This window comes from Desmodus rotundus, chromosome 4 (assembly GCF_022682495.2).
Source record: "Desmodus rotundus isolate HL8 chromosome 4, HLdesRot8A.1, whole genome shotgun sequence".
Lineage (NCBI taxonomy): Eukaryota > Metazoa > Chordata > Mammalia > Chiroptera > Phyllostomidae > Desmodus > Desmodus rotundus.
Window position 1 is genome coordinate 97,806,060 of NC_071390.1, and position 18,596 is coordinate 97,824,655.

Below are 18,596 nucleotides of genomic sequence, written 5' to 3' on the forward strand. Positions count from 1 at the left end.
ACAATAATTTATCCATCTAACGTAAGCTGAATTTTCTTTAAAAAATAGGGTGATGCCAAGTGCTATTTCCAAATGGACTATGTTCTGAGCCACCATAAAAACATTTGGCTGCCAGAACAGTGCCTAGTTTAGTAAATAATAAATATAAATAATTAATATTTAGAAATGCTTTCAGCTATAGGTAACAAATAGCATAACCAGAGGTTTTGGGGGGATTTTGTTTGTTTTTTAATGGGGGGGCTCCCCCCATTACTTTCTTACTTTTTTTTCCATAGTAAGAAACTCAACGTTAACGATGTTGGACTGGTTCAGCAGATTAATCATGCCAAAGACTGAGATTTCCTTAATTTTTCCCTAACAATGAACAAAAAGGCTCCTGCAGCTTCTACAGTGGTGTCTCCTTTCACACTGGGAAGAAGGATGAGATAGTGAGAAGGGGTGGTACCGATACCTGGAAGTAAATGACTTAATCAGGAAGCTCCCAGAAAATGCTTATGCGTGTCTCTTTGGCCAGAATTTTGTCCCAAAGTCCCTGTTGGCCTAAAGGTGGCAAGAGAGAAGGGAGATGGGAAAGAAAACAAAAAATAGCTTCTGACGTCTAGAAACTGTCCTAACACAGGTAGACCTTAATGTCCTTAGGGGATAGTGCAGCCCTCACCAGAGGCCCTGGTGTTCTTCTGTTGACCACAAACAATCTTCCAAACCCCCATCAGTGACCATGAGGAAGTGAGAAAAACAAGGCAACTCTATAATCTTCTCTAAGGACAGAAATAAAGTCACTGTGCAAACCACAAAAATTCCAAACATTTCCCCATCCTGGATAATGTGGAGACCTGCCGTTGCTTCCCAATTGCAGCTCTAGTCTTGCTTTAGTTTTCTGCCTTACACATAGTAGCAGCCAATCTAGAGCAAAGCCACTTCCTCAAACCTTCTCCCCAAATCACCTAAGTCTTGATCTTATAATAATTTATTCAGACACCTTCCACCGAAATGCCCCACATTTCCCATGGTGTGTGGTCTCCTTCTTTGCAACCAGTGACAAATCCAACTTGTTCAGTCACAGGTGTGTTCCTGGTAGTTTCCAGCTGGAAAACATTGACAGAGAAGATTGGGTCAATCACAGTATTTGCCACACCTTTTCTTCATTCTAGTCAATTTTTAATTAAAATGATGTACCTTAATACGCCATGATTCAAAGTACTTACCTAGAAAAGGAAACAGGGTATACTGAACAGACCATACAATGAGTGATCGGGGGAAGGGCTGTAGTATGCTCTAATGAACGCGTTAAGTGACCTCGGGTAAGTCATTAAAGGACAGGAAAGGAACTGACTTCACAATAGTCTAGCGAACCAGTTAATATTAACTATGTATGAGAGATGGCAAAACTAAAGCTCTAAGAGATGGAGAACATTATCTTGTTTACATTTGATAAGTGACAGAACCAGAATTTGAGCCCAGGTTCTAACTCTGAAGTCTAAAGATTTTCTATTGCCCCAAACTGTCTCACCAAGTTTTACCAGCTTCTTCTCTGTGAACTGACGAGCTGTTGGACTAGAATTTTAAAGGCCCTTTCTATTCATTATTCCAAGACTCTGATGGTGAATCATAATATTTATGTTTATTCTTTTTAATCCTACCTAATCTCTAGATGAAAAGTACAGGAAAAATGTGAGGTAGTGTAAGTTTATGGAGTTTTGAATTTAAGCAAGCCCTTTTCTAAATAACATACATTATAAATTTGACCTACCATTTGAATCTCCAAGTCAAATACATTTTCACTTTCCTGTATAATTTAAAATATGAATACTTCACTTAAGGAATGGTAGTTTGTTATAGCTGCCCAAACTGGCTAGGATAGGTATAAACACATATTTTAAGACTCAAGTATATCTAGTAATGTTCTCTGACTGATGGGATCATGGGTGGTTTTATTTCCTTCTTTTTATTTGTCTACAAGTTTTAGATTTTTATCGGAAGCATAATTTATAATAATTTTAAAAATGCATTAAGTAAATATTTGAAAAAATACTAATATATCTCAATTAATAAAAATTTACTGTTCTATACCACCTGGCTTATTTCACTTAGCATAATGCTCTCCAGGGGAGAGAGGTTTACAGGAGCTACTATAAAGGACACAAGGACAAAATCAAGGAGGAGGGTAGAGGTGGGGGAGGGAGGTGGGATTGGCTGGGATGGCGTGGAGGGATGGGGAGAAAATGCAGACAATTGTAACTGAATAACAATTTAAAAAATGTCAAAAAAACAAAGACAGAAAAAAAATGACTGTTCTATATGTCAAATGCTTAATTCAGTTGTCAAAAGATGTAGATGAAAGATAAGCCCTCTTCGTGCCTCCAGCACTCACAGATGCCAATCAGAGGCCATCTGAGTTCTGAGAACCGTGAATACCCTTATCCTAAGAGGTTTGTTTTTCAAATAATTGTTTTAATTTTCTTCTCTGCTTTCAAATTTGGAAATGTAGCTTAAAAGATACTTTATGTGTAAACTTAATCTTAAATTTTTAAAAGAAAATTATTAAAATAAGTGTTATTTATCTTGTAAACTTTTCCACTGTGCCATTTTCCACATGGACTTTTGAGAGTTATAAAAGTAATTTGTTTACTTAGCATATATGCTTTAACATGTTGTGTCTCTGTTTAATTTTTAAGCTAACACAGTGCTGCAAACCAACAATTGTGCCATGATATTTGGAGATAAATGGTATCACAGGAGCAGCTTGTGTTCAGTTTTTCTTTCTCCTTTGAGCACTGTTTTGTAGAGAAACAGGACAGAATTTTAAATATCAGCAAAAAATATGTGCCTTATTTAACTGCTACGTCAGTGGTATAAATTTAAACCCTACTGAAATGAGAGGTTGAAAAATTAATTTGTCCACATGGAAAACATTACAATAGCTACTTTGCATTGATTACCTATTTTTATTTAGGTTAATAAATACTACCTTATTTTATCCCTTACAGCCACCCTGCAAAGCATATATGATTACACCCACTGTATGGATGAAGAAATTGCGACTCAGTTTAAATAGTTTGAAAATTTTGAAAGTTTAACTAACTTGAGCAAAATCACACAGTGAAAAAAGGAGAACCAGGGTTTGAACATAGGTCTCTCAGACTTAGGTGCTTATATTCTGTTCACTAGGTACTGAAGTTGTATCTTTGGGATTAGATCCTATGATGAGGCTATTTTTCTCACTTGTCACATATTGAGCACCTTAGAAAATGTGTCTCCTCCCATCCATAGGATGGACTATTACAAAGTCATTTATACTCATGATTCTGAAAAACCTTTAATGACTTTGGCAAATACCCACAATATAAAGTTTTGCACATACCCTATGAGTTGAAATGCATAATTGTTACCACCTTTTTCCCCGGCTTTGGATACAACATGATTCTGCAGTAAAAGTTCAAAATGCAACTCCGAGCCTCCTGGTCTATTTTTGAATCCTTTTCTCAGTCTCTCCAATTAGTCTGATGGTGCTTGTTCTGCTCAAAAGATCAATTTTGTTTGCTCTCATCTTGCCCCTAAATCCAAGGCAAAATGTTCCCTCTTAAGCTGGAGATCTGCATCATGACTATTTTCTTGGTGCTGGTTATTCCAGAATCACCTGCTGTGTTGTTGTTTGTCTTTAATGCTGGAGATTTGGTAGTCATGCCCAATACAGCATGAAGGTGTCTACTCACTGGACCACACTCTGGGTGTCCCGGATGACCTTTCTCATCACTATGGGTGGCAGGGAGTCAAGGTAGCCCACAGAAAGGTGGGCTTGAACTGAGATACCTACTGGTCTTTGCCAGAACTTCCAACTCCGACCTTGGCCCCAGAAGAAGTTCTTAACTATGCGAGAGGCTACCCTATATCAAATCTGGTTTCAATTCCCAAAGGGGGAAATGGACTAAAAGGAAAGAACAACACGTAGGTAGTGGTCAGAGCCACAAAGGCTGTAGGACATGCACAGCTCTGAGACGAATTGGTCACGTGGACTCCACGGACAAGGGTGCCCCGCTGTTGCCTCACTCAGTGACTCTGACGGTGCTTAGCCCTCAGTGGGATGAATGGTATTGGGTGATTTTTATTTGATTAGATAGACAGATGCCGCAATATCGATTCCATCTATGTTTTGCTTTTCTATTCTCTTGTGAAACAACTGCCAGAGAGTCACCCATGGAGGATGAATATGGAGGATGAATCCCCTGAGAAAGTCATTACATACTTCAAAAGCTAATAAGGAAAGATCTCTGACAGTTAAATGGACTTCCCAGGGCTGAAAAGACAGATGTAGTCATGGGCCATAGGCAGCAAACCAACCTTATCCCAGGTGTTTTGGAGGCTAAAGGCCTTCCAAAACAAAACTGACACAGGGGGAGTCAAGTCACCAGGCACAAAGAACTGTACAATGTGGACTCCAAGGAGAGGTAACCTGGATGGAAATTAACACTCAGACATGCCATGGGCCCACGCCAGGAGCAAGGGCAGCAACAGCAAGACTCTCCTGCAGTGCCGCAGAGCGGTGGTCATCCAAAGACAGACCACCGGATTTACTGGCTTAAAATTATTCATATGACAAACAATATTAATTCATAATTAAAGAATATACTATTGGTTTGAAGAAGAGAAACACATTGATACTTTCAGGCCACAAAGACATCCTATAGGAAGTATGACTTCAATGTGCCAGAAGAGCTGAGATGCTACTAGAACATACTGGGAAAAGATAGCCCTGACGGTGTTACACATTCCCTTGTCTCCTACAGGAAAGACTTTGGCAGGGAGAATGTAAATATTTTCTGTTTATGAAGTCACTGATCCTGTTTAAAGGATTTCTGAGGATTTCTTCCTGAGAACATTGGAAATAGTAACAACAAAAACCTCCCTCCTCTTTCCTTGGGTCATTTGAGAAATACTTCTCATTTATACTTGTGCCAAAGAGAGGTTCTTTTTTATTCAATTAAGAAAATAATTTCTTGCCAACTTTATTCTATGTGTTCTTAACTAGTTGTTCCTGCCAGAATCCAGGTGAAACCTGGATTAGTTCCTCTTTACTTTTTCTCCCTGCAGAGAAGCTATATTTTATTTCACTCAAAGTATTTACTGCTGAAGACTCTTATCACTCTCACGTGAAATAATCAATGGGAAATTGAAACACACGCATACACAGAGTTTGCACTCAGACCATGTTTGAACTGGCACACCCAGTTTTCCTCGGCCTTCCGTAAAGCCATCCAATAATCTATGTTAGCTCCTTTTATGCAAAAGACATTCTGGAAACAAAATGTATGAACTACTCCAGAGAAAGAAAATGCAATGTGACTATGATTACAGAAAATCTTATTTCTGGAATAAAGCATGCCATTAAAATGTACCACTTATTTCTTTACTATATTTTAATTGTGTTTGGCTAAAAATCTTCTGTTTATAAACTAACACACTGGGAAGCAATAGAGATAAATAGCCTAACCTTTATTCTCACGATGTGTGTTTTTAAGGCCTTTGGTGAATTGATAGTTAGGTAGCAAAATCAATCAATCAAAACCAAAACACTTCAGCCAGATTAAAATGAGAATTACCCTCGGTAAAGAGGAACCCTTGTTCCTTTTTTGAGTTTAAACTTCTCCACCTCATCGAAACATCCACCCCTATCGTGGTGGTGAAAAACAACAGAACTGAGATTTAAAGTAAAAAATGGGTGTTTTACAACAGATTTGAGAGTGAAGCATGGAGCCAGTCAGACAACTTCATGTGATGGGAATCCACAACCAAAAAATCTAAACTTCCTATACTTTTATAAATTATAGCAGGAATACCTGTAATTACCCACATAAATGATGACAAAAATTTGCCGTTAAGGTGTTGGGTTCCATTTGAAGAGAGGCTGCCCAGTTTGCTGTACTCCAGAAAAAAGGCACGTGACACATGGGAGAAGAACAGCCAGCGCAGTTTGGACAGCACTGGGAAGGGTCTTAAAGAAACCTGATAAACAGGACACGGCTGTTTTCTATAAGGAGATCCAACAAGCTCAACAAAACAACCCTTGCGACAGCCAGAACTACCCCCACACATGCACACACACACACTGTCCCTTACTACTAGATCTTCCAACACAATATTAGCTGGCAGGCTGTGCTCTAAAGTGAACCAGATCTGATGTTTATTTTCCTTTGGGATCTGCCTACCACTGTAACTCAAGTCTGACTCCCTCAGAGAGGAGAAAATTCTACAGGTTCTAAAAGCTACACAACGTCTGCGCTCAGAAAACTCACAGAGCCTCCAAATATTAATCCTGTCACAAAAAAACATTGTTTCGGTCCTGCTAATTTAGCCTCATAAAGTGATGGAAATGGCATGCATTATTCCTGTAACCAGTCATCTGAAATAAACGGGCATGTGTGTATGTATATGTGTGTGTATATATACATATTTAGCTTTGCTATTTAAGAGATATATGAAAGCAAACAAGCTTAAAGTATAAGTTAGAACACATCATGTCAAGAAACTTAGAAAATCCTAACTAGTGTGGTTTATTTTCCGTGAATGTGCACTTCCTATTCATTTTTCTAGGTGGAAGGTTCATTAGTGTCCCTCTCTCAAACTGTGAAATCCTAATACAAGACTCTTCCATCCATAAGAAGGTGTTTCTTTGCTTTCCTTTACACAATACATGGACTCCAGAAAGCAAAGTTTCTCTCTAACACATTTTCCTATTTGAATACAAAGGTGATTTGAAAATTCTTATGTTTGCTATTTACTTCTAATGGGCCAACATCCTTCATAAGCAATCCAGTGCTCTTCAAAATACAAGCAGCTTATTTATCCTAGCCAAAAATACAGTCATATCTTTTTAATAGGAATTATCATTGAATGAAGCTATTCTCTGTGTAGATCCATTAAAGCCAGTCACAAGACAAAGAACACGTGTAAATGTTCTTTTGTGAAGAAAACATTATTAATTGTCTAGATTACATTCTGTAATTAAGTTGAATGCTTTCTGAAACTATATATGCCTGTATTGTTTTGTCCCCTAGTATGTAGAAGAATGTAGTATTGGAAAGTTTGCTGCGTCAAAAGTGGGAAGACCTGATGGCTATTTCTAACTGTACAGGTATGAGTTTCTTAGTGTTTGGTTTTCTCTTTTGCCAAATATTGTATAATTTTAGGGACATAAGCTGTTGCTAAAAAATGTCCACCAAAAGAGGACTGAATGTGAGCTATCTAGGAAGGAAGGGGGAGGAAGGAAGACAAGGCAGGGGAAGAAAGAAACAATTCACTTGGGTCCTGCTTTGCAAGACCAAAGAAAGACCCTGCAATTTCATCCTCGTGTGGATCTCTGGCAACCCAACTACAGCCTTCGTTATTTGCCAAAACACATTTGTGTTTAAACTTTTAAACAATCTATTGAACATTGAAGTAGGCAACCTGGAGATTGCTTTGCCACAGAAGCAATAGGTTAAAAAATACATAAGTATAATGGTAAAGAAAGATCTCAAAGTAAGAAATAAGTTATCATATAGGCAACTGAGACATGCTGAGGTTTTGAGGTGGCTTACAGAATTCATCTAGAACTGCAATCCTTAGAGGCAGACCCTAGTAGTACGATTGCTCTGAAATGTACATTCTGGACCTGTGCTGCATTAGCTAGCCCCCAACTCTCGCAGTTCCTAAATTCCAATGGATATAACAGAGCAACACTTTATGAAAGGGCAGCACAGCCTGTGTGAGAATGCCCATACAGGAATCCTGACACAATGCTTTTAGACAGCCTCTATGTCAGTTAAAAATCACCACATGTTTTTAATTACAATGTCACCCATACTTTACCTGTCATTGCCTCAAGTCTTGGTTTCTGCTGATTAAATCTGTCTTAGCAACTGTTTTATAATAATATTTCTAGATATGAAATGGCCTAGAGACTACTTTCTGGTTAATTTGTCTTAATGAATAACCACATTTTCTTATTTTCCCACAAGAAAGGGACACAGTATATTAGAAAAAGTTAAGGCAGAATGACCTCTTCCCACCTCTACCCTGAACAAATCTCTGAGTCTTCTCTTTGTACAGCCTTATATACCTTCGCTTTAATTTTTTTAAATGATGACAGTGTTGATCACATTTCTTACAAAGATTGAAAACTTACTGCAAAGTCATTAAAGTCAACAGCAACAAAAAGGAAACAAGCTTCCAAAAGGTGGAAGCTTTAGCTAATTTACATAATCACTAAAAATTAACACCAAGTGATACTGAAAATGATGGACGCAACCTCACCACCAAATCTGTAATTCCAATACCATAGGCACACCATGCACATGCATTTTCATCAAATAGGGAAACACCTGGTTGAACTTTTAAAGAGATCCTTTTTCATAGCACTTTTCTTAAAAGGAATTTTTACCAAAAAAAAATATAAATCACAGTATTTTAGATCTCCCAGTATCTGCCATATTAGGTCAAAAGTGGTCAGTATTTTCATGGCAATAGTTAAATACATTTTGGGAGAGTTATTTCAATGAACACTTTAAGCATAACATGGGGACACATAGCCAAATTCTGGTATACAGTTGGTATTAAAAAAAAAAAACACTGTTATTTGCGTCACATTTAGACATGAGGCATTGAGTAGGTATACACTGACTATTTGCAAATCCTCTTAAGAGAGGTTAGCCCTGGGCTGGAGGACAAACAGCCAGCCAGTCACTTGGCTCTACCAGTTTGTAGGGGACACTTAGATCTCTCGCCCTCAAATGTTCATGAAATTCTGAAGCCTGATAGGCTGCTCCAGGATAAATCAGACTTCTGGTAAATAAATAATAGGTCCACCTTTTCTTATACATTCCTGACTATTTTGCTAAATAGATTGCAAAAGTTTCTCTCTATAAGGCCTAGTCAACAGTGTTTTTTTCTGGGACATAAAACTGAAATACCAAGACAATTTTCATGATCACAATACAACCTAAAACCCCAGAAGTATGCCATGGTTTACAACGATCAAGCATCCAATCTACTCGTTAGAGACGCTAAATACTACATCTTTGTTGATAACACATAAACTCCTAACCTTCCTAAAAGGTCTCCAAGGTTTTACCACCAACTTTTCCTCTTCCTCTGTAGAATAATGTGAGTTTCCCACCAGCAGCCAATTTGCCCTATTTTTGCGATCAGAACTTCAGTTGTATGTGCTTATCCCCAGAGGGTGAGTTGTAATCATTCCAATACAATAATCATAATGTTGTCACCCTTTGTCAGATAGCCTTTTTCCAACACCCTATGCAACTAGAAATGGCTGTATTTCCTAATGAAAGAAACAAATGTGGCTGGAACCTCCTCTTTCCTCTTTTTCTTATATGGAGGTAATGCCTGGTGTTGTGACAGCTATATTAGAAACCATGGGCCTTGCCCTGACCAGGTGGCTCAATTGGTTTGAGCACTGTCCCACACACTAAACGGGTTGCAGGTTCAATTTCTCATCAGGGCATCTACCTAAGTTGTGGGCTACAGCCCCCATCAGTGTGCATACTGGAGGCAACCAGTCCATGTTTCTCTCTCTCTCTCTCCCCCCTCCCTCCTCCCTCCCCACCCCATTCCTCTCTCTCTAAAATCAATAAAAATATATACTCAGGTGAAGGAGAAAAATGGATTTTAAGCAGCTGAGGAAAAGCCAGCAGCAAATGAAGAAGACAGAATGGAAAGCTAGAAAGAGCCAACATCCTTCACAGAATTGTGAGTAATGCAAACAATGCCAGCAATCATCTATCTTCTTCTTACTATGTGAGAAAAAATAAACCCCTACGTATTTAAGACACTGTTGGTCACATGTTCTGTTACTTGCAGTCAAAAGCAGCCTAGCTGATAACTTCCACTTCACACCTGCAGCGCAATCCCATCGGACAATTATCATTGCCCTGAACATCACACACTTTCCTACCTTTACATCTTTACTCCATTTAGCTTTGCATGTGGCAAGTGCTTAATAAATATTATAAAATGAATGATGTGAACTACTTGGTGAAATTTGAAGTTTAAATTAATGGTGCCTGACAAGATCAACCAATCAAAAATTATGTACTGACTATGATGTCTAAGGCATGGTACTACAGTTAATTTAAATTTTGAGCTTTCATTTAATCCAAATCATTTTATCCATCCCAAATGACAACTTATTGTGATATAGTACTATAGTTTTACCAAGATTTCCAACAGGAGGTAATTGAATAAGGAATTTTTACATATTATATCTTACAACTGCATATGAATCTGCAGTTATCGCAAAATAAAAAGTTTAATTTTTGCCCAGCATCCTTCCCACTCCTTATAAAAACTCCCACATTTCTTGGAAAAATGTGGAAGTTTTCTTGGAAAAACTCCCACCTCTCCCTATTTTCAGTCCATGAGGTTCAGATGGTCTAACCAAACCTTAGGCTTCATGGGTATATAGGTAATTCAGACCTGATCAATCAGCATAGCCAATCTCTTTAAACCTAGTTCAGGAGTAGTCCTGTTATTCATGTCGGTACAGTGATATTCAACTGAATTGTGGAGGAAAAGAAGCTCTCTTTACTGAGAATGCTCAGCTTTGTAGGATAAAAAGCTTGAACAAATAGGGCCTGTTACATTGAGCCAACCAGAGGATGAAGCCAGTGCAGAGCAAGCAGAGCCAGAAGGTGAAGACTTGAGTCCTGATAACAAAGTCTGTGCCCCTGAATTCCAGCCATGCCTGAAGCTAGTGTACCCCTTGGGCCTCCTAGTTACGTGAACCAATAAATACCATTTTTGCTTAAGATTTTTAAGTTTAATTTAAAAAGATCTTTAGTGAAGATTAGAGTCACATCCAATATACAAATATAATATTTTGGTAAGTAGTAAAGTTTGAAATACTTTGCACCATAACAAAAACATGATTCTACTAGTGAGAATTCTGTTTTGTATTTTATCTCTTAAGTTTAATGTCAGTTCTCCCCTTCAGGTCTTGGTGCCCCACTAATTTTTATAAACAACCAAAGTGTTTCTGCTGCATGCTGTTATTTATGTATGTCATCCATTTTTCCACTGGGGTGTACATTCTTATTAATTTGTAAGAGACTTTTTATATTAAAGATAGTAGACTTCTGCCATGTGGAAAACATTTGTTCCTACTGGCCATTGGTCTTCCAGTTTCACCTGAGATGTTTATTTCACACAGAGGTATTTAATTATTTTATACTTAAACTTATCAATCTTATTTTTTAATTATTTTTATTATTTCTGGCTTTGTGTTAATACTTTAAAAATACTTTCCCCAAATCTAATATTATTCTTAAAATCTACACATATTTTCTTGTTACATTTATAGTTTCTTTTTTAACAAGTATAAATAATGTAAACAGCACTGTAGGAATAATATTTTTCTCAATGGTTACATGTTGGAAAAACAATTATTTGCTAATGCATATTTTTCTCACTGGCTCAACATTCTAACTTTCTCAAATCCTAAATTTTTATACATATTTGGGTCAAAGAAGGACATTTTGTTTCTTAACCATCCGTTTCTCAGCCAGTACTACACTGTTTCAGTTTCAGCAAACTTAAGGTATGTAAGTTTAGGCAATGTTCCTTCCTGGTGTTTTTGTTTTTCAGAATTCCACTCTCTATACTAACATGTTCATTCTCCAAAGCGAAATTTAGAATCATTTGGTCAAGTTCCTCACCACCTTCCCTACAACAAATCTGATTTTTATTGATAATACACTAAGTGAGTAAATTTATACCAAACAGACCTTTTTTTTAAAAAAAAAAAAAAAGCAAGTCTAATTTTTCTAAGGTACAGCTCTCCACTTCCCCTGATGGGTAGTCATGTTCTCAGACCTTTTTGTCAGACTATCGTGTAGATGTCATACTTTTATTCATCCAGTTCCTGCAAGTTTTAGAAGCTATTCTAGATATTAGTGCTATTTAGTTGTAAAGATAAATGGAATATTTACCCTTTATACTTTCTTTGTAACAAGGTGGTATATCAGAAAGCTACTGATTTTATTTCTTTATTTTGTAACGATTCACCATAATGAATATCCTTATTTTCTTAAAAAGACTTTCATAAGTTTGTAAGATATATCTTTTTTCAATACATGTTCCAAGAAGACCTATTGATTTCAAGTACTTTAGGAAACAAGTAGGTGATTTGTATAATTTAAAATAAAAAAGTGACTGAAGGTTTAAAATATACATGCACACACACCACACACCTACACACATACATACATACAAATTCTCTGGACTGGGACATGCTTTCTTTGGAAATGGAAGTATGAGCAAAAGGAGGAGGTGTAGGCGCTTTGGGAAGCACTCACCGTTTTCAGAGCGCTTCCTCCACATCCCGCTTTGTTTCTGCAGTAAGAACATGCGCATTCCTGTTCCTTAGAGGGATTGCTCCAAGAAACCACTCTTTTTGGTGATTCTCAAAATTCAAATATTGAAATGTAAAAATCAGAAAAGGAAAAACACTTCATGTGATGCTTCTGTTACAGTTTCTTTTGTCAGGTTCACAGCATATGATCAACAATGCTCATAAACGTGGCTCTTTGATTTTGTGTTTAGATAATGATTGAAATCCATTGAAGTATCTTTTCACAGTTGCTGATCTGTCAGCTGAACATCCAGTAGTTTCTTTTTTTTTTTAATTGAATTTATTGAGGTGATACTGGTTAATAAAATTATATAGGTTAAAGGTGTATAATTGTATAATACATGATCTGTGTTTTGTATTGTACGTTCGCCACCCCAAGTCGAGTCTCCTTCTATCACCATTTGTTCCCCCCCTACCTTCTTCTGCCTCCTCCACCTCCCTGTCCTTCTGGTAATCACTGTACTGTTGTGTCTGTGAGGTTATTTTTCTCTTGCTTAATCCCTTTGCCATTTTCACCCAGACTCCCAGCCCCCTTCCCCTCTGATAGTCGTCAGTCTGTTACCTATATCTATAACTCTGTTCCTATTTTGCTTGTTTTGTTCATTAGATTTTACATATAAGTGACATCATATGGTATTTGTCTTTCCCTTAGCAGCTTACTTCACTTAGCATAATACTCTCCAGGTCCATCCATGCTGTCTCAAAAGGTAAGATTTCTGCCTTTTTTGTGGCTGAGTAGTATTCCATTTAGAAAATATACCCCAGTTTTTTTATTCATTCATCACTGAGGCTGCTTCCAGATCTAGCTATTATAAACAGTTCTGCAATAAACAGCACTGCATATATTCTTTCAAATTAGTGTTTTAAGTTTCTCTGGATATAGTCCCAGAATTGGAATCACAGGGTCATAAGGCAGTTCCATTTTTAACTTTTTGAGGAAAATTCATATGACTTACCACAGTGGCTGCACCATTCTGCACTCCCAGCAACAGTGCACGAAGACCCCCTCTTCCCCCCATACTTGCCAGCACTTGCTTTTTGTTGATTTATTGCTTATTGACCCGTGTATCTCCTAAGACACTTCCTACTGCAGTGCCCAGTAACAGGAGCTTGTTACTTACCCGACTGAATAGTCATTAGTGTGTTTCTTCCTTAAAAAATTTCCATTTAAGTGAAACAATAGTTTTCTTACTGTCATTAACATTACTTTAAGTTTTAAGTATTAACAATAAAAGTTCATTGTTAATCAAATGTAAGAAATTGGGTGGGGATTTAATCACAAAGAGTCAGTAGGTTTTTATTAGAGTGTTATCTTTTCTCAAAGAAACACCGTGAGCTATGGCAGAGCTTTGTTGAAAGTTAAAGAAGTTTCATTTGTCTTTTTAAAAAATATATTTTATTGATTATGCTATTGCAGTTGTCCTTTTTATTACAGCTCTTTTGACCACTGATCACTCAGTAACATTTGTGAACTCCCTTTAACTTTCTTGCTGATGCCCTTTACTGTGTCTCACGGAGACATAGATTAGTTTGTGTCTGAACCCTAAAAGTGTAGATCAAACTCCTTCATGTGCACTTGAAATGAGACTAATAACAGCAACCATTCACTGAGTGATTACTGTGTGTCAGGTACTGAGCTAAGTATTCTACAGGGGTAATTTCGTTTAACTATCATTACAACCTATGAGGTTGATGGTATTATTCTCATTTTAATGAGAAACCTGAGGCTTAGAGCAGTGATTTTTCAACTGGTAAGCCACAAGAAGTTTGAAAAGATGAAATACTTGACTGTTTATTCAGGGGCACTAATCTCTTTTCCCTTAGATTGTCAAATTAAAAATGACAACAGCCAACACAACAATAGCCACCTGATGTGAATGAATCAAAACTATACCTATTGTTTTTGTCAAATCAGGAAAGATATAGTATATTTTTTGGTGTGCCACAGAATTTAGTAATTAGTTTACGTGTGCCATGAGATGAAAAAGGTTGAAAACGACTGGCTTACAGGAATAGAGTCAGAGAGAAAACGAAGCCTGAACTCTCATCCGTTTACACACACAATGGAGAGGAGCTCCCATTAATGGCAGGAGTGAAAGACCTACCTTCTGCGTGAACTCTACAAGAATGCAGGGGACATCCGGGGGACGGCAATTATGACTGGTACAGAAGCTAGGGTAGCAAGAGTAGGTGATCACTTGAAATACTTTCGAAAACACGATCTCACTGAAACTCCAGGGCCATCCTATTAAATCACCATTGTTCCCATTTGCATGTGGGAACGACTCAAAGTCACGTAGCTAGGAAGTGGCAAAGAGGGAGGCACAACTAGGTTTTATAAATCCAAGTCCAACCCTCCCATTATTTAACTCAGGGTCTCACACACAGGGGCAGAGATGGCAAAACCTTTCCTCCCCAGTGTCCACCCACGGCGTCTGAAAGGTCTGCATCACCCCCATGCAGACACCGTGGCTGTCTCAAACATGCGTGGACCAAAGCAACTACTCATCTCTACCTTTCTGTTAAAAATTTCTCTTATTAATGTATGTCTTTTATATTCTGTTTTTCTTCTTCTTCAATATCAACAAAGTGCCAAACAATTAAAATATTTAAATCTCTGTAAATAACTTTTAGTCCATTTGATATTCTATAGAATTTGACCTACATTTTATACACTTAATTAGCTTCTTGAAAAACGTGTACATATGTAAATTGTTTCAGCTTAAATATTCTTTATGATCCCAACATGCCACCCACCATGGAGCATTGTTTAAAACGCTCCAGTTGCTTGCTGAACTCTCCTACATACTCTGCAAGGCCTTACTTGTCCTGGGCCTTGTCCTGTTAGGACAGAGGCAGCTGAACTCACCTCGGTGCTTCAGTCTCCATGCAGTAAGACTAGGTACTTGAGACCATTTGGGGCTGGTAGACTGCATACATATGAAGTTATTAAATCTCACAATAAGTTGGTGTTCTATGTTTTCTCAGGTTCTGCATGTGTCTGTTTTTCATCCAGCAATCATAGGACCAACTACATTAACTGTTTTTTTTTTTATGTTTGATGCTTTGGCATTTGGGGGCCTCATGTACTTGGAGAGAGGGGCCCCTCCCAGGAGAGCCAATTCTTAGAGCTAGCAAAGGCTTAGCCAGGAGCACATCTCTACTACACCAACCAACCAATCCCGAGTCTGCAGCCCCAACCACCTCCTTATCTAATGCTCACACACCACACCAATATTTCCCCTGCCCTAAATCACCCCGGGGCCAGACACCAGGCAACAAGAAATCACCTCTATAGCCTGAAGCCATGGGTATTACTCAGACTGGCCATTCTTGAACTGTTTGCCCTGCCCTGCCCTACGTTTCCCTCAGAATCTCCAATAAAGGCTCTGGCCTAGACTTGCCCCTCCTTTCTGTCTTCTGACACCTGCCCTAGACCTGGCACTTCCATGACGGCTCTGTGTGGTATTTGTGCCCCCTCTCTGCCACCTGTAGGCAAATAAATTTTTTTCCAGGCTTCCCTCCTTTGGTTGTACCCACTTTACCAGACCACATCCAACATGTACATTCCTGGAACAGAAGGACCATTTTAAACCTCACTGTAGAGATGATGAAAGTGAGGCACAGAGTGTTGAAACAATTTGCTCAATATAACATGATGAGCCCAGATTCCCAGTGGGCACGCAGGCTCCAGAGAGCAATACGTCAGGGCTCTGCCTTTTTCTCAGTGCCCCCTCCCCCTCCACTGCTCCTGGTGCCGTGCCTGCCTTCGTGGCTTTTCTCTGCATTCACTTGATGTGATGCGAGGCCCCTGGTATAGTTGGACATTATTCTCAAAATGCAGTGGGCATAGATTTAGTACTTGAATTTGCAGTCTGCTCTGCTATCACAAATCCTAGTTTTATTTAAAATTTACTCAGTTTTCTCATTTTTAGTCTGTAGATTTCTAGAAATCCTTCTATTCCATTGTCTTTTGGCCACAAACATACATCCATATTGGTGCCCAGCATGGACACAAATCTAGTCCCAACGTTTCTGGTACATAGAGGGGAAGGAAGACAGAGTCATGGGGGACTGTCTGTGGGGTATATTCACAAAGACAGGCATTTGGGGGGAGAGGAGTTGCTTTTTTCCTAAGCTATACCTTAGTTAAGTCACCTTCATCCACCATCATGAAAGCTCCCAGGATGTCCACTATACCCAAATAAACTAATGTAGTGTGATCTGATATAAAACCAGATATTATAGTCCTGAGCCTTGGTAGAGAAGAAAACGAGGCAAAAGTGATCCTCAGTGTATTAGGTTAGTTTCCCTCAGAGGACAGATCTCAGCACGATCTCAGACCTCTAAGTGGAGCCCTGCGACCTCCATGAGTACACCTTCTGTTAGCTCGCTCTCCAGAGCATCCTCTGGAAGAAGACCAGAACATTTATATGGAATTCCTGGATGAGAATTCGTGTTTGCCCTACATCAAGACAAAGAGGGGGGAAAACAGGGTTTCAGGCTAATTAATGCATAATTATTTTTGCCTGTGTAGATTCAGCCTCAGTGTTCATTAAAATATAAAAGGCGAGGTATATTTCCAATAAATATCTGCCACCATGAGTAGAATGTAACAGGCCTGTGAGGGAAACTGTCAATGCCCTAGGCTCATGGTTCCAAGAAAGGGCTCTAGAGCAACAATCCCTCCAGCTGCCCCACATGCCCCCTGGGTCTTCCAAACAAGGAAGAAAGACACACATGATGGGGAGATTGGAACAAGGACCTGCGTACATGTGGCTCAGCCCTTCCGCATGCTCCTTCAGACCTACAGGGGGTAGAGGGCTTTCATCAGGACAACAGAGAACAGTTCAGGCCCAGGTGAAAAATATTTTGAGGGTCCCCAAAAAGGGTAGACTAACAAAAATCTTTATGGGTATTGTATTCAGACCTCCCACTCCTCTTCCACTCCCAGCCCCAGTTATTTGTACTGGCTTTCCCTCAGCCCCAACTCCCCTCATTGCCACCAGCCTCCTGCAGATCCTAATCTCCTCGTGGTGAGTCCACATGGGTGAGGTCCCAGCACTTCTTCTCGGAGCCCCTTCTCCCTCTGGGACAGCGACTGGGGTTCGGCAGAGGAGAGGCAGTAATCTAAGCATGTTTTCTCTATAATTCTTGTCGATCATCCCAAAGCATATGCTTAGGGGAAAAACAGTCAGAAACAACCACATTTTCTGCTACTAAGAAAACATCTAAGAAACTCAGTCTTAACAGTTGAACATTTGGTCGTGATCTCTCTGGCTCTGCCTATTTCTCAATTGTTTCCATATCCAGAGGAGTTATGAAATAGAAGTAATGACTCTCCACCTATTTAAACCTCAACAAAGTCCTGTCAAAGGTAATCTAAAAAGCTATAAACTGTTCCATTTAACACCTACCTTGTAATAATACCAAAGGAAAAAGTAAAACAAAAAGTTTGGCAAATCCAAGTCTCCCTAGATCTCCTGAAGTCCAAAATTCACTTCCTGGTAATATCAGGTACAGTGTATGCCTTCATCCTGAGTTTTGCATCATTGTCAAATTCACAGAATCTCAGAAGCAAAAACACTTATAGGAACTACTGAGTAAGCATCTTGCCCAAGGTCACAAAGCTGGTTGTCAACAGAGCTCAAACTGGAACAGCCTATTCATTCTGAGTTGGACTCCCTTTCCATTTTACTAGATTCTCTTCCAGAGCTCTTTTGGGGAGCTGATTCTAAGCGTGTCTTCATTTCTACCATAACATACGTCTCATAATGGCAAGTAGATAATGTGATAGCCATAAAATATTAGACTTTGAGGCAAAATTAGAGAAAACAAATACCAGCTTTACTTTTATTTCACTGATGAGGCAACTGAGGAGAGAGGTGGCCCAGCTCAGCGGGACTGCCCTGCTCCCGGTGTCAGCCCAGTTCTCCGGCCTCTGCTGAAGCACCCAATCTAACCATGGTGTGCCACAATGCAAGTGTTGTTCCCTTCTGCTTGGCCAGTAGCAGAGAAAACAGTAGATATTTAACCTCCTAAATAAAATGATAGATAGTATGTTATTGGAATTGTCACGTAGCTCTCTACAGAGATCACTTAGTAGACTGATTTAAATTAGCTTCCCCCTAAAACCTGCTGTGCACCTTTTTGGTAGTAAGACTCCCCCACCTCCCTCCAGCACAGACAGCATTTG

General features: G+C 38.9%; 2 long non-coding RNA genes across 20 annotated transcripts in view; one reads left to right on the top strand and one right to left on the bottom strand.

The window, feature by feature from the left end:
* Nucleotides 1-18,596, top strand: part of LOC123478123 (uncharacterized) — a 70,071-nt gene that overhangs the window by 11,522 nt on the left and 39,953 nt on the right. For 8 of the 19 annotated variants that reach the window (XR_008426672.2, XR_008426676.1, XR_008426678.1 and 5 more), the window contains exons 2-3: nt 7,053-7,129; nt 9,641-9,741. This is a non-coding gene — a long non-coding RNA (uncharacterized lncRNA). Of the gene's footprint in view, nt 1-7,052; nt 7,130-9,640; nt 9,742-13,052; nt 13,108-14,788; nt 14,966-18,596 lie in introns of those variants that run through there. The other 11 variants (XR_008426671.1, XR_008426664.1, XR_008426666.1 and 8 more) reach the window with 3 other exon arrangements.
* LOC139440854 (uncharacterized) lies at nt 510-15,637 on the bottom strand. The gene is made up of 4 exons (XR_011651133.1): nt 15,270-15,637; nt 14,506-14,572; nt 12,345-12,451; nt 510-1,085 (listed from the first exon to the last, which is right to left on the bottom strand). It is a non-coding gene; the product is annotated as an uncharacterized lncRNA (long non-coding RNA).